General features: G+C 44.1%; 1 long non-coding RNA gene across 1 annotated transcript in view; it reads right to left on the bottom strand.

Annotated features, from left to right (window-relative positions):
- The window catches only part of LOC131403885 (uncharacterized), a 174,331-nt gene extending 157,640 nt beyond the window's left edge, over positions 1 to 16,691 (bottom strand). The window contains exons 1-2 of the long non-coding RNA XR_009219626.1: positions 16,595 to 16,691; positions 15,729 to 15,858 (exon numbers count right to left, since the gene is read on the bottom strand). This is a non-coding gene — a long non-coding RNA (uncharacterized LOC131403885). The remainder of the gene's footprint in view (positions 1 to 15,728; positions 15,859 to 16,594) is intronic.
- Positions 16,692 to 26,144: the final 9,453 nt, after the last annotated feature.

The following is a 26,144-nucleotide window of genomic DNA, read 5'->3' as shown; positions in this document are numbered from 1 at the left end:
CCCTGTCTCTGTCTGTGTCTACTCTCTTTGTCTCTCCTCCCCATCTTTCTATCTCTGTGTGTCACTGTCTCTCTTTCTCTCCCTCTTTCTGTCTCTCTGATCCACTATTCAGGAGAAGCCATATCAGATATTATGAGCTTCCTTCCCTATGACACCCACTAATGCAAAGAACTGGCAGAGGGTCCCGGCCCACAGACAGAAAAGTCCTGAAACCCCCCCATCCAAACTGAATCCTACCACTGCCCCGATACTTGTGAATGATCTCCGAGATGGCTCCTGCCTCTATCAAGCTTCAGTTGAGAACACAGCCCCAGCCTCCTGCTAGACCTTGACGGGGAGCCTCCCAGCTGACCTGAGCCTGGACCCTGGTAGAGACACTGTCAGATGCTCAATGATAGGTCTCGTAAGTGCTAAGTGAGGCTAATGCTGTCACCCAGCATAGACAGCTAGTCCCTCCTTCCAGGCCTGGGTCTGGCCCTGCCATCCTCTCTCCCTCACTTCTCTCCTCCCCAGCTCACTCTAGCCACACTGGCTCTTTTCTCACCTCCTCTCTCGTCAAATCCTCTTCTGCCTCCAAGTCTCTGTGCCTTTGAGCTTCCCCCCAGCACGCTGTTTGCAGACAGATGCAGGGCTGGCTCCTCTTGTCCTTCTGCTCAGGGCACAAATGTCCCCAGGGAGGCCCTTTACACCCACCTAGGGGCTCCAGGCCCTCCCTCCTCCAGCACCCTGCTTCGTTGCTCTGTAGCACCTTCTCTTCTTTTTCACATGGATTTGTTCATGATTTTGTCCTTTCCACCTCCAGGCTGTGAGCTCCTGGAGGACAGAGACCATGTGGGTGCTTTCAGCACTGCCCTCAGGACTAACATGGGCCCTGCTCAGGGTGAGTGCTGGGGCCACAGTAGCTGAAAGAATCATGAAAGGATCTCAGAGTCCCCTCCCGCCTCTGAGCAGCTCCCATTGTGGACGTGGATGCCAGTAATCAAAGGTGCCTGTTGCTTTGGACAGGGGAACACCCAGAACGAGCCCTGGGCGTCCCTTCCCTGCTCCACTTGCTGCATTGAGCATGAGTGGACACAGGACACCCCTGGTGGTCAGCCCCAGCCTTGCAGCCCCAGGCAGGAAAGCAGAAAGCAAAACACACACCTTTCTTTGTTTGGGGTCCTCAAGGCAGTGGTTCCACCAGGGCCGAGGACGCAAAGGAGCAGGACCTGTGGGCTCCAGGAGGAACGTGAGGGACCTCAGAAGCCTCTCTTGCTCCCCGCTTTCCCTCCACTGGCCCTGGCGTGTCCCATTGACTCACAAGGCCTCCTCGCCCCAGCCAGGGCAATGACTCCACCTCACTTCCAAAGGAGGCCCCCAAGGCTCCGACAAGGATGGCCTTGTCCCTGGTCCCCAGACAAGTCGACCAGTGCTCTGCCATGTTCTTCACTGCCCGGGCCCCCAGTCCCCAAGCTCTCAGGCTGCCTTCTGCTCAGCAAGACCTCGAGGGAATGGAATGCATTTTACAAGGACTCAGAGAACAGTGAGTCATGGATGGAGAACGAAGGTCAATAGACTCTTCTACAAGCCTGTGGGACCCTTAGAGTCACCCCATCTATGAACCCCAATTTACAGAGGCGTAAGATCTAGCCTTCTCTGCTGTATCCCCTCCCCCCTAGGGGGTCACATCCTAGTTCCCAGTGCCCAGAGTGGTGGCCACAGGACGCCAGACCTGGTTCTCTACAGGCTGCTCTAGGGATGGCCCCAACCCCTGCATCCCCCTGTGTACCTTGGGGACCCCCTGCCCACCAGTCTGGCATCTCTCCCCTTCATGCTATGGGCCTGGGCATGTTGTTAGGGGACCGGATGCCCATGCCCCATGGCAGAGCTGCCTCCAACCTCTTTCTTCCTTCCTCCTGTCACCTCCCCAGTGAGCACTTCCCTTCTGAGACCGGGCTGGGCATTCAGAGTGTGTGTGTATGCTTGTGTGTGTGAGTGTGTCCACGTGGGGATGCGTATAGCAAAGGGCCCTACATGGGAGGGCGTTGGCAGGGGTCCCCCAGGGTATTAGGGGCTCTCATTCCCAAAGCAAACCCCTTGGAAGTGCTGAGGCTGGCCTAAGAGCTTGGAATGCTCTCTTCCCCTCTGGACTCTGCCCACCTTGTGGCCCCAAGGCCTGTCCCTGCTTCTCCTGGCCTCAGTTTCCCAACTGTCCTGTGAGGGTTGGACACGGAGCAACATCAGCCCCGATGAGCATGGACATGGCCCGGGATCTCTGCCCACATGAGTGTGGCAGGGATACCCTCATGGTCTCACAGGCCTCTCTCCTGTGCGGCAACCAGGCCTCCTGTCCATGGTCAGGCACACAGAGGGGCCCTGCAGACAGCACTTCTGGGTGACACAGCTCGCAGCACACACGTGTAACACAACGGTCCCTTGACATGGCTGCTTTCGTCTGTCCCCTCCCCAGCCAACTGCTCGGTGACCCTCACATCCCCTACGTCACAGGAACACGCCACAGAAGCCAGGTGGGCCACACGGTGCACAGTTGGGTAGGTTGGACATCTGGGGACGTGAGGGTCACTGAATATACACCAACCTCACTGTCCTGATCCACAGACTCCATCCCAGGGTCCAGCTCCATGCATGGCTGGTCCTGCGGACACGAAGACAGTGGTGGACACAGACCCTGGGCAGGGAGAAGGCCAGGCTGCCCTTTTCCCTCCTCCTCTACACCCCCTCCCTACCACATGAGGTCCAGCCAGTCCCTGCCTGCAGCCCTGGCGGGTGTAGGAGGAGCTGAAGGGAGCCCAGCTGGGCAACTATTGGAGGGAGTTACTGTTATTAGGGAGCCCACTGGGTGCTGAGTGATTGCACCCCATTTTACAGATGACCAGTGGTCCCAGCATTCAAGGTCACTCTGCTCTAAGTGACCAAGTCCAGACGTGAACAGGGGACTAGAAATCCTTGATTTTCACCAGCATTGAGCCCAGCATTGACCATCGAGGCCTTGCCCTGCGTTGGGGCTCCCCCAGCCAGGCGACCTCCTGAGTCCAAGCACTTTGGGCAGCTTCGTCTCCCTGCTTGAATCCCAACACACCCTCCTGAGGTCAGAGTCACTGACCGCATTTTTCATGGAGGAAACTGAGGCTCCGAGAAGACACCACATGACCTTGCCTGTCACAGGGCTGTGAGGTGACCCAGCTGTGGGTTTGACCCCAGGTCAATCTGACCCTAAAGGCTCTGCTAGCACAGGAGCCTGAGGAGGTGGCCTGTGAGCCCAGCACAGAGGTGAGTCCATCCTGGATGGGGGCTTGGGGGAGGGGCACTGCAGGCTAGGAGCTCTGAAGGGGGCAGGGGCTTGGCAGGGTCCTTGGGGAGGAAGGCTTTAGGGAGGGTGGGGTGCGCTGAGGGGTGCACTCTGGGGACGGTGTCTGGACCAGATCACACAGGGCCGTGACTCAGGCAAGGAGTCGGGCTTCACTACAGGTTGGTTGGACTTGAACGAGCAGTCTCATCAGAGCCTCAGGCGGTTAGATCCTAGATTTGGAGGGAGCTCGGTGGGCACCTTATCCACCTCCACTCAAGCCCAGATCCCCAAGAACCAACAGGATGAGAAGGCTGCCTCCATTTCTTCCCATGTACAGTGGGCACTGTGGCGGTCGCCTACCTCCTGCCTGGGCTGGGCCTGCTGCCTGGAGGGCCCAGAGAGGGCTTCTTGTCAAAGTAGCCATTGAGGACAGGTCTGTGCTCAGAGAGCTCTGAGTGACGGGACCAAGGGCACGTCCCACCAGTGGGCTAAACAAGACGCTCCTGTCCACGTTGCTGTTGTTTACTCCAGGTGGACAGGGATGATGCAGCATCGCCCACCGTGTGGATGGAGAGGGCCAGCGAGGAGCTATGGTTGAAGAGCCTGAGACACGACGCTTGTGTGTGACCAAAGCTGCCGTGGGTGTGGTGGAGGCTGAGGAGGAGGAAGTGCTGCTGGAGGCCAAGATGAAACCAGAGACCATCGGGGACCAGGGGGCGGTTGATTTCCATAACTGTGGGGGGGTGGCATGATCAGCAGAGTCTCTGGACCCGGCAGGACACCCCAGGCCGGCATCCAGCTCCTGGGCTTCTTGGCCCCTTTGTAGGTGTCGCTGGGGAACACTGGTCCCGGGCAAGAAGGGACTGGGAGTGGGCTGTCAGGGAGAATGGGGAGGGCAGCCACCTTCTTTTCCTTGCCGTCAGGGGACTCTGGGTCAAAACTCATGTTGCTCTCCTCTACCTTGGAGCTGGAGGAACCAGCCAAGTGCTCGCTGAGCATTGGACAATGTCCCTGCCACTGAGGTCCTGGCCCCACCTGAGGTGTCCCAGCACTGGGAGTGGGAGCTGTGCCTGGTCCTGAAGCCTGTGTTGGGGCCTGTTGGCTTGGAGGCTGGACGGAAGGGCTGCATTTGCAGAGGTCACGCCCCCTGGGTGAGTGGGGACTCTGGGACACCTGAAGTCACAGATGCAAGTGACCCGCACCTGGGAAGGTGTGAGGGAGGTGCACAGAGGGCAGTGCCTCAGTGGCAGGCAGGGCTTCATGCCCATGGGCAGCACTCCTTGGCAAAGGTCAGCTAGTCCTTTGGACCCTAGAGGGCAGAAGGCACCTAAGGGTCCCAGTGGTCCACGGGAGGCCAGGACAGCCTGCTGACTGGCAGGCATCAGGCCTGCAGCACGAGAGGTTCAGGGTGAAACTGCTCCTGGGTAGCCTGGGCCAGCTGGTTGGACAGAAAAGATGGCCACCTGGTTTTTGTCACTCTAGTCTGTACGTGCTCATCTCCCCAGCTAGCCAGACCCTGGGGAGGGTGGCCCTGTGGCTAAACAGCACTAGGGACTGAGGAGAAGGTGCCCTTGGCAATATCGAGTCCCTCTTCTTCATGTGAAGCAGGGTTGAGCTGGCTCCATGCCTGACCTCACCCCCTTGGTGACGGTGGGCTTCCTCAGGTCAAAGTCATACTAGGCATCGGGTTCATGGCACTGAACACATTGGCATCCTCAGGGGTCTTCAGCATGGGGGGGAGGGGCCAAAGGAGGGTTGGCTGTGCTCAGGACAGCCACACCAGGGACAGGGAAATGCACAGAGACAGGAAGCAGATCAGTGCTTGTCAGGGGGTGGGGGAGTGGATATGGGGGCATGGCTGCTTCATGGGTACAGGGGTTCTGGTGGGCTGAAGCAATGATCTGGAACTAGATAACGGTGACGGTACACAGCATAGAGGATGTAGTTAATGGCCGGCCCTGAATTGTACAACTTGAAGTGATGAAAACATTAAACTTTATTGAATCTAAATTGGAACACATAAAACATAAGAAATCATAAAAAATAGAAAAGAGAAAGACATCTCTGGGTGGGGGCTGGAGCCGGCCGGGCCTTAGTTGCTGGCAATGTGGGTGGTGCTGCAGCTGCCCTAGTGCCGGAGCCACTGCTGTGGCTGATGCTGGAGATCCCCCCAGCTCTGGCTGTGCAACTGGCTCAGGAGCTGGACCTGAGCTGGGGCTAGAGCTGGGTCTGTCTCAGGCGATGGTGCCTGACCTGCTTCTAGAATTGGCTCCGGTCCTGAGACTGACTCTAGCTCTGCCTTATTGACAGATTTGGTGCGGGAGCTAGTGATGGGAATGGCTGCGGCTCTGGAGCTGGTCGAGTGTGGGAGCTGGAGGAGCTCTCGTTCTGGAGCTGGCTGCAACTGAGCTCTGGAGCTGCTGCCAGAGCTCTCACTAGTCCACAGCTGGAGCAGGATCTGCTTCTATGTGGCTCTAACTTTGTAGGTTGAGGTAACTCTGGCTCTGCTGCTGGTGACCGAGCCTTCTCTAGCTCCACAGCTGGTAAACAACGTGTCCTGACCTTTAGATGGTGTCAGTGACATCACCAACCCGTCATGAGCTGTCCATCAGATGATGGGAGCACTCCAGCAAATAGCATCTATTACATTAGTGTTATTTCATCTCAGTTCCAGTTACATATTTATTTTAAATATACTTAGAAGGAGAATAGGATAACAGAAACCATTTACTCTTTGCTGAGATTTAACAGAGCACACCTTATTGATGTCGTTTTTTAAGAAATATTACACAGTGGAAGACACCCTTCTCCTTCCTCTCTCTTTCCTCCCCAAAGGTAACTACTGTCTTGAAGTTAATATATGTATTCTATACACATTTTCTCTTGCAAAAAACAGTTGTCCCCAATTTGCTGAGATTTTTTTATGTGTCTATCAAAGATAGGCTTCTGAGCAGATGCTGTTAAAAACTCTGTCCTTTCAAAGTAAAGATGACAAGTCAACCATTAGTTGAGAAACTACCTGCTTTTTAGACATCATTTTTAAAAGAGAGGTTTGAAAATATCTCCATCATGTTACCATTGATCCTCCCTATTTGGAAGAGTTACATTCTATTAATTTTTAGCAAACACTGCATGAGGCAGACTGAACCAGGGCTCCTAGGGGAAGGACAAGGTTAGGTTTCTGCAGTCTTTGGTCGTGACATGTTTGGGAACCTATCAACGCATAGCCTTGTTTTATGTTTGTCTCTTTTGAAAAGACCTTATTTAGTATAGACTGTAGACACATTATTTGAACTCCCAGCCAATATCACTATCCATAACCCATGCCTGGAGGAAGCTCATCTAACGCAAGTGTTTTCTACATATGGCCCAGCACAGGCTTCCTGTGCTTAGGAACACTACACGACACTTCAGCACTATGTTTGAGGATCATTACAAAGAGGAAAAACAGCAGCAAGAAGCAAAAAAGGTGAAAAACGTACCATTTCATAGACCAGGAAAAGGACACTTGTTGCCCTGAGAGCTGAAACAAGAGTGTCACCTTGTTCTACCTCAGCTGAGAACGTGCGCCTCAGGCAACTCCCACTTTCTGCCACTCTGCACCCGTCCAGGAATTACCAGGGAAAACACAGTGTGTGTTGGGTTTGGATTCACCTGTAAATGTTAGTGACTAGGTGAATTCACGAATATCAAATTACTGAATAAGGAGGATTGACTCTGTTCTGTTGCCAAAAACAATGAGTGTGTGAAACTCATACTTCAGAACTTCAACATGGAAGGCTTTCTCATCTGCTTTAAAATCTACATGAAGAGTTTCATGGTTTTGAGCCATTTGTTAAAAATGTCAAAAACATCTTCTGATTGGTTTAAAAGAACAACTGATTGACCTCAGGAATGGCTGTGTGTACTCACCATCTCTGATTTCTCTCATTCTCTCTTGAACCCATTCCAATGAACCCCCAACACCCCACTACAACTCTTTTTTCCACGGTCACAAGTGACCACCACATTGCTAAATCCTACAGTCATTTGTCAGTCTGTGATTTACTTGATCTACCAGCACTTGACATAACTATTCACTATGTATGTTAATAAAGTCTGGTAATAGCCAATAAATTATTTTGGGACAATCAGATATTCATTTGACAAAATATTAATAAATATTCTATTTGGTCTCACATCACTCCTTAAAAATCAACTCCAAATCTAAATATAATAAACAATAAAAGTTGAATGAATATTAAAAGTATTAGATTGTTTTAAAAAGATTATAGAACATCTTTATATCTTGGATAATAGACAGTCTTGCTAAACGAGACTCAGAAAGCAGAACTCTAGTCGACAAGATTCATAAAACTAACTACAGCAAAATACAACTTTGTAAGACCAAAGGCACCGTAAATTAAGTAAAAAAACAGAAGAAAACACTCCAACATGTAATCAAGGGTTTCTCTGCAGACTATATGAAGAACTCCTGTAAACTAATGAGAGACAAACCATTCAGTGGAAGTGTGGCAAAGGACACGAACAGCCAAACAATTCTCAGTGGAGGAAATATGAAATGCCAGTAACCAAGAAGTGTTCAACCTTCCCAGAGATGACAGAAATACAAAATAAATCAACAAAGAGACATGCCTTAGATATCAGATTGACAAACATTTACAAAGTTTGTTTCAGGTGTTGGTTACATGGAAAAATGAATCCACTCATACAGTACTGAAGCACAACTTTTGGAGAACAAATTGAAAATACCTGTTGAATTTCTCAAATGAGCATTTTCTATGACTCAGCAGTTCTGTTTATTAGTATCTGCCCAGGAGATACCTTCACACAGATGCAAAAAGAAACATGTATAAGAATATTCTTCATAATATTGTAATAGCAAAAAATGGGGACAACCCAAACGTGCACCAAAAGAAGAATGGTTCAACAAGACGTAGTTTATTCATAGTAACATGTCAGAGTGACAAAGAATGGAGTAGATCCAAGCAAATTGTTACAGAAGTATCTCCCATACAGTTTTGGGTGAAAAGAGGAGGCTGCAGAATGAGGTGCATATTATACCATTTTCTTTAAACACACAAAACAAAAAGAAAAGAATATTTTTTCTACAGCGACAGATATATGTGGGGCTGTGGTTAAAGGAGCCTTTAGCTTGATCCATATATAACTTTTAATTAATTAATGTTTTACAAAGGTACTGCTTCATATATTATTTGTATAATGAAAAATTAAAATACATAAGACGACTAATTAAGTTCATTCTTTCCTACTAGAGAATTTCAGCTACCCCAAAGTAACTAAGAAATCAGAACATCCACAGGAAAATGTCAGCATAGGTGGGGGACAATTGAGCTTGGCTAACATGAGCAGACATTTTTCATACATTAGGGGAGCTGATATTTTGCTGTAGGACCATCTTTGCCATGCAAACCTTGGGACAAAATTGCAAGTATTTGCCAGGATACAGCCAAGATATAAAACCAACCAGGTCTTGAAAATAAAACGGAAAAGCCCAGTTGTCACTCTAAATCTACCTCTTCATTGGCCAAAACCAGCTTTGAAGCTGTTTTAGCCTGGTTCTCCACGAACAAGAGCCACAAAATTGACGGGCCAGCATCACCACCTCATGGCTCTGCTTCTCATCACAGGGTCCATCACCATACCCTTCGGCCCCCAAATCTCAAACCAAGAGTTCTGTCTTTTGGATATCCCTTCAAAGTTAAATGTTTTAGAAATACAAGAGACCCAAGTAGGGTTATGGATTTTTTAATTTTGACAAGTCAAGATTTTTTAAGAGACTACTATCTATCATCATTGCCAGTTTGTAAAAGAACAGCTATTTAAAACCAAGAAATCAGAAAGGCCATAAACTCATATCAGAAGACAGTCCTGCTTATCAAAGAACAGTTGAAAGTGGTATACACATTTCATAAATACGTAAATATCCCATAACTATATTAATAATTGTGATCATTAGTTAGGCTGTTAAATAGGTCAACTTGACCAGGTCATGAGGTGCCCAGATCGCTGGCTAAACGTTATTTCTGAGGGTGTCTGTAAAAGTGTTTCTGGAAGAGATGAGCAGTTGAACTAGTGGGCTGAGTAAAGCAGATTGCCCTCCCTGTTGTGTGTGGGCCTCATCCAACCCACTGAGGGCCTGAATAGAACAAAAATGCCGAGGAAAGTTGAATTCTCTGTCTCTCTCTCTCTCTCTGCCTGAAGGTTTGAGCTGGGACATCAGTCTTCTCCCACCCTTGAACTGGAACTTATACCATTGTTGTTCCTGATTCTCAGGCCTGTGGACTCAGACTGGAACTACACCGCCAGCCTTCCTGAGTCTCCAGCTTGCAGACGGAAGATCATGGCACTCCTATGTCTCCTAGTGGTTCTGTTTCTCTGGAGAACGCTGATTAACACAATCATATTTACATACTTCTCCTTTATCAATCTGTGTCTCAGCTTTACCAATAAAGGCAGAGCTGGAGACAAGGTCTTGTACATAGATACTTAATTTGGGAGGTACCAGGAGTGAGAGAGCAGGGAGAGGTCATGAGTAATACTGTCCTTCTCATGGAGAGGTAGCCTTCCTTTGATCCTCATTGATCAGACTGGCCAGACGGCTCTGTCAGGTTCCAGGCACCCCCAGGAAACCACTGCTTGTCTGTCCTCACTCCTCCTTGTACATGGCCTGAAAATTGGCTCAGAGAACTTATGCAATTCACCACAGATAGACTCAAGTTGGCCTGGCAGAAGAGGCATTGAAAAACAGGCTGACACATGTTCTGGTTCCTTTCACATCAGATTTTATTCTTCCCTTTACTCACTTATTCTTTCAATAAAAAATGTATCAATATCTACCATGCCTTAATAATGATAGCAACATTTATTGAGCGCTTACTATATGCCTGGTACTGTTACTGCTTTATAGGTATTATTTCATTTAATCCTCACAACAGTGTTATGAGGTAAGTGCTTTTAGTATCCCCCATTTTACAGATGAAGAACAAAACACAGAGAAGTTAAATAATGTGCTTGAGGCCACACAGTCAAGAAATGGTGGCGCTCAAATATGACTCGGGAGTTTGGGCTCCTTCCTAACTGCCAGATGTCAACTGTGTTTCAGCTGCTCTGCTTCCAGGTTTCAGGCTCGTGATGGGGCATAGAGAGAAAGAGAATGCACACCGGGAGACAGGTGGGTGCCATCCCAACCCAACACAGTAAGTCGGATGGAAGTGGGCACCCAGGTGCCATCGGAGCATGGAGGGGTACTCTCACCCCAGAAGTTGGGGCCACTGAGCTGACTCTTGAATGACAGAAAGTGGAGATGGGGCGATGTAAGTTGGGGAGGAGTCCAGGCAGCAGAAATAACAGAAGAATACCACTGGGAACACCACAGAAGTGTAATGGTTTCAAATTTCAGTGCACACGCTCAGGTGGCAAACCATGCCATTGCCTTTTTTCTTTGGGACCTTAAAGTCCATTAGGATCCCCCATTCTCTAGGTGTCAGAAATAATCTCCTTCAATTCAGAGGCTGAGTCCACCCTGGCCCTGGGACCGTGTCCTCAACTGGGGGCTTCTGTGGAGCCATGGTATGTATCTGCATGGAGGACAAAGGTGGAGAAACCATCGTTACTCATCATCAGTCCACATGTTTCTGCTGACACTGCCCACAAGGGGTCCTTGACACAGAATACCGACTTGCTTAGTAAGCCTGTCTTATCTCCTGCTTCCTTGACCTTCTGGCTTCCTTCAGTGATGGCTCTCTCTCTGCTCTCCTTCACTGACAAGCTTCTCCAAAGACTCTCATCACCATGTCTACACTTCTTCCCCTCCCAGTCTTCATTCACTATTCAACACACAGTGATGTGTATTCTGTTCCTACAACACACCCAAAATGTTCTGCTAAGATCGCCACTGGGCTCCACGTTGCTAAATCCAATAGATGCTCTTCTCTTCATCTTAGCTGATTTCCTGGCTATATTCAACTTTCATGACCCGACACTTTCCTACTTTTCTTTCTACAATGTTGACCACCTCCAAAAGTCATCCCTGATTTTTCTCTCATCTCCTTGATTTTACCTCTCCCCAAACATTTAATCTATCACCAAGTTCTATCAATTGTATGGTCAAAAATTACACATCAAGTCTATCCATTTCTCTGCAGTTCCGCTGCTAACACAGTGGCATATGCTACAATTCTCTCTCCCCTGGATGAGTGAAACAGCCTCTTCACTCATCTCTCTGCTTCCACACTTGCCTCCAACAATCCAGTCTCTGCACAGTAGACGTGGCATCCTCAGTTCTGTGCAACATCTCATCATGTCTGGCTCCAGGAAAATTCAGGTCTGCTTTTCTTATGAAAATCTTTGGTTTTGTAAGATATCCTTGATGTTTTCTGGCATATAGTTTTATTTATCTTCATTTTTACTGTCAAAAGACACATATAATCACACACACACAGAAACTCTCATTAAGGGCCTATTACTTGTAAATCATTAGCTTGATATAGTGAGACATAAAAAGTAACCTCATTCTTTTAAAAAGTAACTTGATCACAGGGACTCTGGCTTAAGGAGCTCATGAATTGGTTGGAGAAAAAAATAAAACAATGAAAATGTAAGCAAAGAGAAAAAGGTGTAAACAACAGTCCACCATAAAATATCATCACAAGATGGCACAAGATTAGTTGCCAAATTAAATATGAACAAATTATTTGCTACAGAAATTCACAGGAAGGAAAATACTGGAAGCTGGACTGGAAAGAAAAAACTTCAGGGAAGACAGAAAATAAATTTGAATTGGCCCCTGAAGAATGAGGAGGATTTATAAAAGCACAAAGAATTAAAAAGTCATAAAAGCTCAAGTAAACTAGTTTTGCTAAAGAAGAAAGTATGGTTTACTGAGTCGTCAGAAAGAAGGCTCACAACAGAATGAGGTCAGCTCAGCGAGGACCACGAATGCCAGGGTGAGAAGTCTGACTGATTTTATAGGCAATGAGAGCCACTTAAGCATTCGATGTAGGGCTTCCCATGATCAATGTGGTACTTTAGGAAGATTATTCTGGCATGGTGTGAGACTGAAGGATGAGAGGAAGCTGTCACTAATCCACTCAGCCTCCCTATAGGGAGCTCTCATTTTTTTTTACATAAGCTTTGTGAACAGTTATCCTCCAACAACAGTTTCTGGATGAGCATCTCCAGGATGGTCATGGCTGCACATATCTTGTTTAATTGGAAGAAACCACAGATAACTAAATCACAGGCTGACACATTTATGATGAGACTGAAGAAGACAAGTCTTTACTCAGCCTGTGTCCACTGGGAAAGCAGGAGGTGCCCTGCACTCTGCTCCCTCCTCCCTTACATCCAGACAAAACACCAGCATCTCCAGGCCACCTCCCTTTGTTCCAGTCAGGTTCATCTGATGCTGTTCCTTACCTTCTCCTTATATCTGACGTCACTGCTCATGCTATTAGGTCCTAAGACTTTGGGACTTCAGCTCCTTTGGCCTTGCCTTTCTTTGGCTATGACAGCAATGGTCACCTCTTTACAGCTGAGACAAAGACCGATTATTTGCATCTTGGTCTCTCCTCTTTACCTTTTAGGGCTTCATCCTCTGGGGCAGATGCTACAGAAAGAAGAACGCCAAAATGCTTTTGCTATGTGATGACAATAAGTTATTTCTACTCTTCAAAGCCCTGTAGATCTATGGGCAGGTCTGTGCATTCCGTAGAACAATATCTTGAGAATGAAGCTCAAAATGCACTCACTCCCATTCTGTGCCAGGCATAAAATATACCCGCCAGCAGAAAACTAGGGGATTGCAACTCCAACACTTCAGTCTCAGACTTACCTTTAGTTTATTAAACACTTTAAAGTATATAACAGTTAATGATGTATCTTCCTGCTCAAATATTATCCATATCTCCTAATATTTCCAAATAAAATCCTTTGGGAGGAAAGAAACTAATACTTTGGGGGATGTCTTAAGTACCAGGCCCTCTTCTAAGCAGTTTTCATACATTATTTATTTCATCTTCTAAACAACACTTTTAGGTGGGTACTATCCCCGTTTTACTGAGGAGGAAACTAATGTTGAAGAAGGTTAAGTAATTTGGCCAAGGTAACACAGAATGTAAGGATTGGATTCAACCTAGCCCCATCTTCACTGTACCACCCGGCCCACTCTGACTTCACATGGCATTCAGGCTCCGGAGAGTGTGGCCCCAAACTGCCTCTCCAATCTAGTACACATTTTCCCATCTTTTATTTTGTTATATATAAATCACAGTTGTTTGTCCAATCTAATTTCATGATTTCAAAAACATAACATCATAGAAAACCAACCAGCAGCAGTTGCTAAGCTGAAATACACATACTTTACAACCTAGCAATTCTACTCCTAGGTAAATACCAAGAGAAACATGCACATATGTTCATCAAAGACAGGTACAGTACTCAGAGCAGCACTACTCACACGAGTCAAAAACAAAAACATGGGCATAACCCAAATATCTATCTACAACAGAAGGGACAGATATTTCTACAAGGAAAATACAAATAGCAAAGAGAACAAACCGTAGCCATACACACGTATGAATCTCACAAACATAATGCTGTGTGAAAGAAGCCGGGCACGAAAAAGTATATGCTCTATGATTCCATTTATATGAAGTTCAGAAACAGGCAAAACTTATCTGTCCCACTGGAAGCTGGGACAGAGGTCATCTGCCCCCAGGTGGAGGGGAGCAGATATGACTGAAGAGAGATGACGCCTCAGCACAAATCAAGGTGGTTGCACCAAACTATATTAGAGTCATCGTAGTCCTCACAGGCATGACCTCACGCTGGAAAAAAAAAAAAAAAAAAGCCAGTTTTACTAAAGAACATTCCTTTTTTGTTGTGAGGAAGATCAGCCCCGGGCTAACATCCGTGCCCATCTTCCTCTACTTTATATGGGATGCTGCCACAGCATGGCTCGACAAGCAGTGCGTCGGTGCGTGCCAGGATCCAAACTGGTGAACCCCGGGCCGCCGCAGCGGAGCGCGCTCACTTAACCGCTTGCGCCCGGGGCCGGCCCCTAAACAACGTTCTTGATGGAGCAGTAATATTATTTTTTAAAAAATTTTATTTATTTTTCCCCCAAAGCCCCAGTAGATAGTTGTATGTCATAGTTGCACATCCTTCTAGTTGCTGTATGTGGGACGCGGCCCCAGCATGGCCGGAGAAGCGGTGCCTCAGTGCGCGCCCGGGATCTGAACCCGGGCCGCCAGCAGCGGAGCACGCGCACTTAACCGCTATGCTACGGGGCCGGCCCGTATGTTATTAACTTTATTAAATCTTGACCTTGAATATACCTCTTTTTAATATTTTGATATAATACGTAGTATGTGATGAAATGGGAAGTAGGCGGGAAGCACTTCTGTTACGCACTGAAGGACAATGGCTGTCTTGAGGAGAAGCACTTGTGTGACAATCTGAGCTGACCTAGCCACTCTTGATAGAACGTCATTTTTACTTAAAAGAACGACTGACAAACTGAGGTTATTCAGTTTTGGGTATTTGGCACACATTTTCTCAAAAATTACCTCCAAGAGCCTATCACTTCAAGGAAAACAACTGACAGTATTTGTTGACAATGACAAAATTCAAGCTCTCAGCCAAAATTATGGAAAACTTACACTTGATACAAAGAGCTTGACAGCTTTCCACTATGTAAGACTTTTCTGATAGGTCGGGGGTAGTGTTAAGCACTGTATGGTATTTTGTTTTGTTTTGTTTTCGTATAATGAAATGTGTCAACACTTGGAAGATCTGCAGAACTCAATGAGCAGAGGTCTAGAATAGTAAATCCTTAGAGACGGAACAGTGGTTGCTTGGGGCTGGGTCAAGTGATGGAGCAGGAATGGGGAGAGATGCTAATGTGCTCGGGGTTTCATTTTGCGGTGTTGAAAATGTTCTAAAATTAGACTGTAGTAATGGTTATAAAACTGTAAATATACTAAAAACTACTGCACTGTGTACTTTAAGTGGGTGAATCGTATGGTATGTGACATATATCTCAAAAAAGTTATAAAATAAAAACTCTACCACCGTAATAACATTGTAACATCTGGAGTTTATTTTAAAAAAAACAGGTTGTCAACCCAAAGGCCATGGTTTGCTGACCCCTGTTTTATTGTACAATGTACCATCATCTTTGAGTTTATCATTCTAGAACATCTCTGGTGTCCAGTATTTCAAAGTCTATCTTTAATCTACTATTTTTTTATTCTCCCAACATGCCCTCCTTTTATCTGTGCATCAAAAAAATGTTCTTTAAAGTGAGAATTGCCTCTATTATTAAAACAAGCTTACTTCTAACCAACACTCCACAATCAACACACACAACAACAACAATAAAAGATATCAGCTGAGGCTACAGTCATCTGAAGACTTGATTGAGGCTGAAGGATCTGCTTCTAAAATCACTCGTGTGGCTGTTGGCACGAGGCCTTGGTTCTTCACCTCAAGGATTTCTCCATCTGTTGCCTGAATTTCCTCATGACATGTCAGCTGACTTCCTCCTGAGCAAGAAATCCAAGAGAGAGCAAGGAAGACACCTCAGTGCCTTTTCTGACCCAGTTTCTGAAATGTACAACATCACTTGTACTTTCTTCTATTTGTTAGGAGTGAGTAGTCAAGTTTTGCCCACACTCAAGGAGAGGGGAATTAGGCTCCACCTTTTGAAGGGAAGAATATCAAAGAATTTGTGGACATATCTTCAAACCACCATAGCCACCTTGGCAGTATACAAACAGGCTCTCATCTCCTCTGGGGGAAGGCAGAGAAACTGGGGACCAGGCCCAAGACTCAATGGTCAGAACAGCCAAACTCCAAAGAAGGATAAATTCCCAACAAAGGTAGGTCTGCTGTACCAAGGTCAGGGCCCGGTTGGGAAAAAGATGGATGGAGTTATCTAGATTGATGTCCCTGAAGATCCTGAATCCCCAGATTCCCCTGAACCCTCTGAGCCTCCAAAGGTAGCCCACTCATTTCCATTATGCACTAACCTCCTGTCTCCCACTTGCTTGGAGATGATGCAGAGGCTGCTTCCCCACAAGACAATGTTCACCCACCCACCTCCATCTCAGTGGGGTGTGGATATTCAGGATCTGCCCTTCCTGGCCACCAGGACTTTAATCCCTACAACTGTGATTTAATCTCAAAATTAGGATTAAGTCACAACATAACCAAGCTGCTGACACATTGAGGCTGACAAGGGAGCAAAGGGACTATGCACCAGGGAGCTACAAAACCTACCCAGCATGGACCAGCATAAGTCAGGAGAGCATGTGTGAGACTGGAGTCTAGGGTGCTTGATCAAGAGGACTGGAACATAAGTTGAATAAGGGAGAGTTGATCCATTTGCAAGCTCTTTCCTAGGATCCAGGATTCAACACTTACTCATCAAGAAAATGAATAGGCAAGCTACAGATTGGGGAAAATATTCTCAACACATGTATCTGACAAAAGACTTGTGTCATGAATATATAAAGAACTTCTACAACTCAATAATAAACAGACAATCCAACTTTTTTAAAAGGACAAAAAACTTGAGTAGACAGTGAACAAAGAAGAAATGGCCAGTGAACACATGAAAAAGTTCTCAACATCATAAGTCATCAGTAAAATGCAAATTAACCCCATGAGATACTTCCACACACCCATTAGGATGGTTAAAATGAAAAAGACCGACAACACCAAGTGTTGGTGAAGATGAGAAACAACTGGAACTCTCATATTTTGGTGTGTAAAATGGTACAATCACTTTAAAAAACTGTTAGGCAGTTTCTTAACTGAAACCCAGCAATTCCACTCCTAGGTATACATCCAAGAGCAACAAAAATTTAGGTCCACAAAAAGCCTTGTACAAGAATGCTTGTAGGAGTTTCATTCACAATACTGCCAAAATTGAAAACAGCTCAGGCGTCCATCAATAGAAGAGATAAACTGTGGTATGGTCATATAACAGAAAACTACTTTGCAATAAAATGGATTGAATTACTAATAATCATAATTTGCCTTTTTATTCATATATCACATAGTGATTAAATCTCAACCTCTTTGAATCCATTCCCTCATCCATAAAATGCAGCACCTTCCTTGCTCACTCTACAGGACTGTCATGAGGACCAAATTGGTTAAAGTTGGTGAAAGCTCTTGAACTATGTGCTTCACCTTGGAAATATGGTACAGTGGTATAGTCCTAGTTCTAGAATGCTTTAGACTTGCAGTCAAGGAGTTGTTATTTGTGCACTTATCTTACAGTCACATGTCATCATGCTTTGAGGGCAGTAACTTTTACAATTGGCTTTCTTTCACTGGTATTTTGCCTTATTTAAAAAAATATGTTCCCAACAATTTATCACAAATGGTCAAGCAGATTGCACACTAAACACCCAAATACCCACCACCCACATTCTACAATTGCTAACATTTTGCTATATTGCTTTCATCACTTATTTATGCAGATATCCTTCCATCAATCACCGCATAATGGGTCAGTTTATTTTTTATGGTATTTCCTTCTCTTCTCCCTTCTTGACCACATCCTTGATTCTTACCTCTTTGAAGCGTTTCTTTGGCAACCCTGCCTGAAAGTAAGATTTCCAATCTCTGGGAAATATAGTCATTTTACACTGATTATGTCTGCCATGTATGGTTACTATTTCATGTACTTACATCTTATTTCTCCACATCAGTGGTTCTGAACCAGGGGTGATTTGTACCCGCCAGGGGACATTTGGTAACATCTGGTGATATTTTGGTTTGTCATGATGGCAGGGTGAGGTTCTGGCATCTGGATACCAGGTTTGCTGCTAATCATTTTATAATAGACAAGGCAGTCCCCACAACAAAGAATGAACCAGCCCCAAATATCAATATTGCCAAAGTCAAGAAACCATGCACTAGATAAGTTATAAGTCCTCCAGCTTAGCAGCTGAAGGACAAGTGCCCATTGAAATACAAACCTGGAAAATACCCAAAAAGAATGTTAAATATGTGGTTAGACTGAGAGTGACCAGTCGCAATCTTTCCACCCATGATTTCATTATTCTAGGACACAAGTTACTTTATTCAATAACACTCTGTGGAAACTTCATGACTCCTGGCCTGTGTAGGTTCTGAAAGGGTCTTATTTTCATTGTGGTCCATGAATTTTTTTTGCAGAGACAACCCATTTTGAAACACATTCATCCAAGCAGATGCCTTGTGAGGAAGAGTGACCGGTGTGGGCTTACCCATAAACTGTGTCTCTACCCTCCGTTTCCGCTCTGTGGTTTGTTTCTGAGCTGCACCGTATGCTGCTGATTGAACACCCTGAAGACACAGAGTTAGCACCACAGCCGTTTCTTCTTTGTCTCCAGAAGTTCCGTAGGCAGTAACGTTTGCGAGGAGATCAAAAGAATTAGCTATCCCCTGCCATAAAATATAGAAAATGTCACTAAGGAAAATGGAAAGAGATGCCTGAAACTGAATATTCTGTGCCCAAGACCTTTCTCTAGAGATTTGGAACTAAAGAAACACCTTCCTTGGGGATGCTTGTCTTCCTACATATCGAGATGATGGGTGCATTGCAACAGAATGCTTGGAAAATCAACACAATTGTTCAAACCTAGTAGGAAGTAACTGTTCTCCTGTTATCGGGTCGCTTCTCGAAAAACTATGGATGAATACAGCTCTGCCTTCCTGTCCCACATTCTGTCCTTTCTGTCATTATTTTTCATGTATGTGTTGCTTTTCTTGTTCACGGTCTCCCTGTTCTGCTGTCTGCTATTCTCTTACCGTAAATATTCATTGTTAACCAATTGAGTAAAACAACAACTATATTAAAAACTAGTAAAAATGAATAGAGTTAATCAATATGGTAAAAGAATCTGGTGAACTATCAGAGACTTCATGTATTGGGCCAGAAAAGAACATCTGTTTTCACCTGTTTACCTACTGAATTAAGCCAAATACATATACGTCTGTGGGCTTCTAGACTGAGGAACTTTTAGGGGGTGGGTGGAAGGAGAGAGAAGCATAGTATCCTCAGTGCAGACTCACAGGCCCTCTTTTGGAAATAGTTTTAACTATTAAAATCTCTCCGAACCTCCCGTTCTCCTAGTGATTTGGATACTTATTCTGTATGTGCTCCCCTTTCCTTCGAAAATGAACTAGGATTCCAGTGATCTGGCCTGCCAGCCAGATGATTGAGAGGAAACCCTGGGAGCCATTTGTGATGGTTCTCAACCACCCTTGTATATTAGAATCATTTGACAAGTTAAACTATATAGACAATAGGGCTCTAACCTCAGAGATTCTGATTCATCAGAGACCCAGGTATAAGTACATTTTGTACAGCCTTCCACGTGTTTCTAATGTATGGTCAAGTTTGAGAATCACCAAGCATGAAAAGATATTAAAATATTAGAAAGGATTTCAAACCTTTAAAGAGAGTGTTGCATTCCCATTTCCACACCTATTTGAGAGCCTCACTAAGTCAGAGCAAATCCATTTATTGTTATTCTGATAATTTGTGAAAGTCAGCTAGTAAAACACACACTAGAATGGCAATTTGGACATTTTCTTTATACCACAGAGATCTGGGCTTCATAGAAATATGTGTATTTAACTTGGGCAGCCAAGACTTTGAGTGGCTGATAGTTCATGTGACCATGATGTTGACTTAAAGCTAATTATGCATTTATAGATGGTTAGTACAATTTGCCAGTAGTTTTCTCAGAACAAGTCAATATGTAAAAATCAAAATCAGTTATAAGAGATTTAGTATCTGAATTGACCACTCGAGGGATATTTTCTGGCATTCAACACATTTAGTATTAAAGAAAGGCATGCTCAACTGAGATTCAGAAAAAAAGGAAAATTTTTAATGCCATGACCTATGAGTTATTAAAAGATATAAAGCTGCATTAATTAAAAATGTTGTTCCTGTTAGGGAAATAAGAAAATAGGTGAAACGAAGAGAGCAGAGAGTGTAAGAACTAAATTCATGTGTGTGTGGGGGGGATGCCCAGCTCCAGGGCTGCAATAGGGCTAATGGTCACTTCCCCACCCAATTCACAAAAAAATTGCAAAACAGTACACAGAATTTCTATACACACCTCACCATGTTTTAGTTATCACATTGCATTTTGAAAAGTAGCATTTTAAATTAGCGGGTATCTAACGAATAAATAGAGCTGGTACATTTAGATTCGTATTTGGAAAAATGTCTACCACACAACATATTGAAAAATGTTGCGAGAGTCTTAAGTATATTCTATGTCTGCCCCTTCTCATGCCCAGTTCACAAGATGATGATGGTATGAAACTCACTTGGACTTCACAGTCTCTGGAAAACTTATTTTTGCCAAGTTGAGAAGAATTAGGGTTGATTTCTAAGAATGAAAAATAGAAGAGAAGCTGGAGAGAGTTACTTCCTCAAGGTCAGGAACTATTTGACCTTACAAGATGAAAAAACGTCTCCCCATTTTTCTTCTCACATTCCTGTAGCATCAAGTATCTAAACGTGAGACAGGATCAAGTTTTCTAAAAAAAAAAAAAAAATGTTTTGGAGACCCAGGGAAACAGAGTAACATTAATGAAGAATGTTTACCTTTAAATGTTCCTGAATATTTCTCTCAAACTCCTTATACCATCTCTATAGACTATTCCCTATACTAGCCACGGTCCCTGTTTTATTATATAAAACAGTGTAACCTATCACCAGCATTGGTGGGCAAGAATTCTTGACATGATTTTTATGGCGTGTCCCCTGCCACCTTTTTTGACTACTGTTGTAGGTTGGGCTAAGGCAGTGGTTCTCAAACTCTGGTGTGCATCAGCACTGCCTGGAGGGCTTGTTCAAACACGCTGCTGGGTCCCAGCCCCACAGATTTCAATTCAGTAGGTCTGGGCTGGGGCCTGAAAATTTGCATTCCTGACAAATTCCCAAACATTCCACTCTCCTGGCTGACACGGATGCTTCTGCTTCTGAAGCAAAGACAACTCTTACCCAACTTCATTAGTCTCTTCTCCTACATGAAAGTGAAAACATCCAGTTATCAACTTGCACTCATTTCCTGACAGGACCATTTACAGAAGAAACCCTTGCTTCTTTAGCTTTCCTCAAAGCCACGTGGCATAAGGCCAGACACTTCAATAAGCCCCTTCTAGCATCTTCTTACTGAGACACCGAAGCTTCCCAATGGGAGGTGCACTTTGCTGCAGCACATTAATAAACCTAACACTTTGGACATCATATGCATTCCTGGTGGTCCGCAGGCACTGGGATTTATCAATACTTACCCGTGCGTTCTTCCTCTTCATGTGTGAAGTTTGACTTTCCCTTACTTGGAGCCAAACCAGGTTGAGGGGTACGAAGGTAGCTTCCAATTGGATAGGTCCAATAATTTTGGGGTGGTCAGTCAGTGGCATTCATCCTCATCTGTGGAATGCAGCAAACAGTTCATAATCAAACCAGCTGAATGTATACGCTCCACCTATCCATTGGCAGTGGTGCCCAAGACGTTTCTGTGGACTGACAGCATCAGAAATATTTAGAGATAATTGTTGAAAATATAAATCCCAAAGTAAATCTCAGACCCAGTAAAACGAATTTCAGAGAAGTTGGGACTCAGAATCTGATGTTTTCAGAAAAACGCTGGGTGATTTCATTCAGCATACAGGTTTGGGAGCCACTGATAAGGACAGCTGGACTGAAGAGATAAGAGATTTTCCTAAGATATTAAGAGCTTAAAAATTATCCGAGTGTATGTTCTTTGGGAGAATTCTTAGCAGTAACAGCCTGCTGTGCACAGAGGCAATAATTCTCCAGTATCATAGAGAGAATCAAAATGGGAATAGAAGACTAACCTGTTCATACAATGTCCACATCTAGGACAGGGACTGGATAAATGGGAAAAGTCAACTGTTATGCTGTTACGATTCCCATTTGTTTCCTGGGTTTTAATTTGATAATGTGCACAGGCTTCTCTATCTGCTTAGTAACGTTTCCAACTATGGATGGCCTTGGGCTTTGATTGAAAACCCTGGTCTATTAGGCTGTTATTGCAGAATGAGTTAAGACTCTAAGGTGTGGACTACTTTCAACATTCACTGTTATTTTTTTAAAGCAACCAATAAAAGAGAAAAATCAATTGTAGGCCTGGTGTCACATTTCGGTTCTATGACCTGTTTTCTTCCTGGCATCTTTGCTCACTTCGGTAGGTTTTCTCCAGAATTTCACGTCATAGTCTAAAGAACTGGTTCAATTTTGCTGCAACTAACTCTGTTCTGATTTTTGAAGGCTGTTACTCTATTTGGACTTACCGTTGCAATCTTCTGTGCCATTTGTAAAATTCTCCCTTCCAGGACATGATATAAATCCTGTGTCAGTGGTAGATTCATAACCCTTTGTGATGGTATTGCACGTTGCATTTGGGGGACAAGTAGTGGAGACATTTTCACAGTCACAACAACCGTTAGAGTGGAGGAGAGGATAGGAACTCTGTTTAGACCCTGGGCTGCCTCAAGTCAACTTGAGTCTTGGTTACTTGAATCCTTTTATGTGCTGAGTGTGACACTCGGCAAGTGGTACTCACTTTGTAAACATTTGTTCAATGGATGATCAATGAACACGATTGGTGTTGCCAGCTTATGTTATTAGAAAAAAAAATTTTTCTTTCAGCAGGGACTCAAACTCTTTTGGAAAACATTGGAGCAATCCTCTTGAACTGTCCTACTCAAGGTGTGGTCTCTGGACCAGCAGCATCAGCATCACCCGGGAGCTTGTTACAAATGCAAATTTCCTGGCTCCACCCCAGCCCTACTGAATCTAAGTCTGGGTCCTGGGCTAGGAATCTGTTTGAACAAGCTCCCCAGGGGATGACGATGATGCTCAGGCTTGAGAACCTCTGCATCTCAGCTGCTTCTAGAATAAAAGAGTTCTCTCATGAAAACCCTAAGAATTTTTAATAAGACTTGATTTAGAATTTCTTGACCTTTATTTCATTCTTTTACATCAACTCAGTGAGGTGTCATGAGTCACCCTGTCACTATTTAAAGCCATGGTTTTCCATCAGCCAAAATTCCCAGGTTCATATTGGACTTCTTACACCTCAGATTGTTTTCAACACCAGTTCTATTTCTAGTTCTTCCTTCTTTATCACCTCACCAAACCTATGACTCATTTTCTCTCTCCTCATGAAGCTTTCTCTCTAATCCCCTCCATCTCCTCTCCTTTTCCCAAGATCCAAGTCCCTTTCATATCTTCTTATCCATTGTCCTATCTCACACCCTTTCTCCATCATCTCTGGAAGCAGATGGCTATGATTCAGGGGGCAGATTTATTTGTATAAGATTTAATTTTTAAATTACTTTTAATTTCATTAGTTGTGATATTGAAACTTTTGTATTTAATCCAAATGAGATAAAATTATAAAGAAAGAGATTCATCCTCTAACATATGATAAAGTAAATAAAAATTTTTAAAAATGTGTGCCAAAACATGCATCTAAATTGTTCACCTGGGAGATTATGTACTCATTTGAATAAAATCAATCCATATAATATCTTTTAATTCTTTTCTCTTCCTTTTTATTTTTCTGGTCTTCTTCCTTTTTTCCTCCCTCGTCACACCTATACAATTTGTCCTTGGACTTTATTACTGAGAAAGACAAGAAAATTCACTTCATTTTCACTTTTTCTTCCAAATAGTATTTTTGAAAAGAAATAAAAGACATACCATCTTCAACTGAAGAAGAAACAACACTTTTAATACCATTTTGTATGATTTCTGACATTTCACTTTGACCAACCACCTGGGGAAAGGATGAAATGATCTGAATCCATTGAGCCCCTATGTAAGCCCTGAGTCCTGAACTCACTAATGCATTGCTTCTGCAGGCCTCTGAAGAAGTGTTCTTCATTGCTGGTGTGCAATAGAGAAGTCATCTTATTTCCAACATTATGATCAGTGTTTGAGTCGGAGGAAATAGAAACAACACTTATTGTGCACTTATTCTGGCGAGTACTGAAATAGGCAGTTTACTGGAGTTATCTTACTTAATCATTGAAGCAGGCCTCTTCATACAGTAACTCTTAAAGCCATTTTAGTGACCAGGAAAATGAGGTTCAAAGAAGGGAAGTCACTTGCCCCTGGTCTCCCAGCTGGTAGATTGCAGGACGGATAGAGTCTGGCATACCAGGGAAAAACCTTCATGGAGGCTATTACGGCACCATGTTTCAATGTGCACGTGCATCATTGTGGACACACAACAGCAGTTGTAATGGGGTCTCATTTTAGGTTTTCCCAGGAGAAACTACTGATGGATAGTTCTGGTCTTTAGATTCCACGTAATTTTCAAATTACGTACAAATATTTTGCACCCTCTTATCTTCCTTAACAGCTATAAATCCATATCCTTTCTGAATCTAAATCAGCTTCCATTTTAGCGAGTAATGGAATACTCAAATGCAAATATCGTAGATTTACTTTCCAATGAAAACCTATACATGCTCATTTGATTAAGGTGTTATTTTTAGGGAAAAAAAGAAGTATATTCAAGTAGACAAAAGAGCCATATATATTCTGCAAAATATTGCAAAAATGGTACCTATTGTAGCTGCCCCTCTATGGCCACAGGAAGTGAGGAAACAGTGAGATTCCTCTCTTCTGGTTATAAAGAGTGAGTATCAGAAGCATTTGAAGGGTCATGAATTTTACATAATGGAAACAATGGACAAAATGCCATTTTGCATTATTTTGTAATAAAGTTATTTATTAATAAAGGAGTGAAGCAATCTGCCTTATTCATTTTGCCATTAAGAATCTAGTTAAATGAAGCTTTGATTAAAATAACGCCTATCACTACTAAGCGTTTATCACACATAAGGCATCCCACAAAATGACATTCAGGTGTTCTATTTATTTTATTGCATTTCCTCAAAATAGCCATAGCATGTAAATATTATCATTCCCATATCAAGTTGAGGAAGAAGCAACCTAGAGAGGTTCTATATTCTCCCCAGGTCATCTCTTGGTATCTATGGGAGCAGAGGTTCAAACTCACGATTGTCTACCTGTAGATCAAATAGCATTGGCCTCCATTCTCTGTATGATATTCTCTTCATTACTTAAGAAGCTCACTTACCATCTCTATGCCACACTTTCTCCATCGGAAACAGGTTGAGGACAATGTTTGTCTTTCTTACCTCCAAATGGTTGTAGGATAATATAAAATCACACACAGGGACTGTGTTGAAAACCCAGTGCTGTAGAACTGCAAGAGGTACTAACCACTTCCTTCACCATCAACAAACCTTGGGTTGAACACTTTTGAATCTCAATGAAAGCAAGAAAGCAGTAGAGTCCTGAGAGAGAACAAAGATAATTTAGGTTAATAGCTGGCATCCACAAATGCCTTCTGGGTCTTGGAGTCGGCCTGGGGCTGACCTTTTTTGCCATCCTGCACATCGCAGAGTTCAGTACTGTCTCTTAGTTTCCGCCAAACCAGGTGCAGAAGTTCAAGTAGGGAAATACAGTGTGCCACTGGCATAACTCCAAGATTTCCACTCTAGCCAACGGCCTTTCACATTTTTGATCGTGGAGAGACCATTATAAGAGTGGATAATTGGCCCTTGGGAATCAGATTCGATGTTTATTAAGGGACTGTTTCCTAGGAGTTTCATTCTTTAGAAAATAAAGTATTGCCAAAAAAAAGGCAAAACACGAAAGTTGGACAGAAACTCAAGAGTGAAACAGAGTCAACAATTAGAAGTGTATTCTTATTTAGTTGGGATTGTCACCAATGTCACATTTTAA

Source organism: Diceros bicornis, unplaced genomic scaffold, assembly GCF_020826845.1.
Source record: "Diceros bicornis minor isolate mBicDic1 unplaced genomic scaffold, mDicBic1.mat.cur scaffold_93_ctg1, whole genome shotgun sequence".
NCBI classification, from domain to species: domain Eukaryota; kingdom Metazoa; phylum Chordata; class Mammalia; order Perissodactyla; family Rhinocerotidae; genus Diceros; species Diceros bicornis.
Note: the sequence above shows the minus strand (reverse complement) of the source record. Positions and strands in the feature narration are given on the sequence as shown.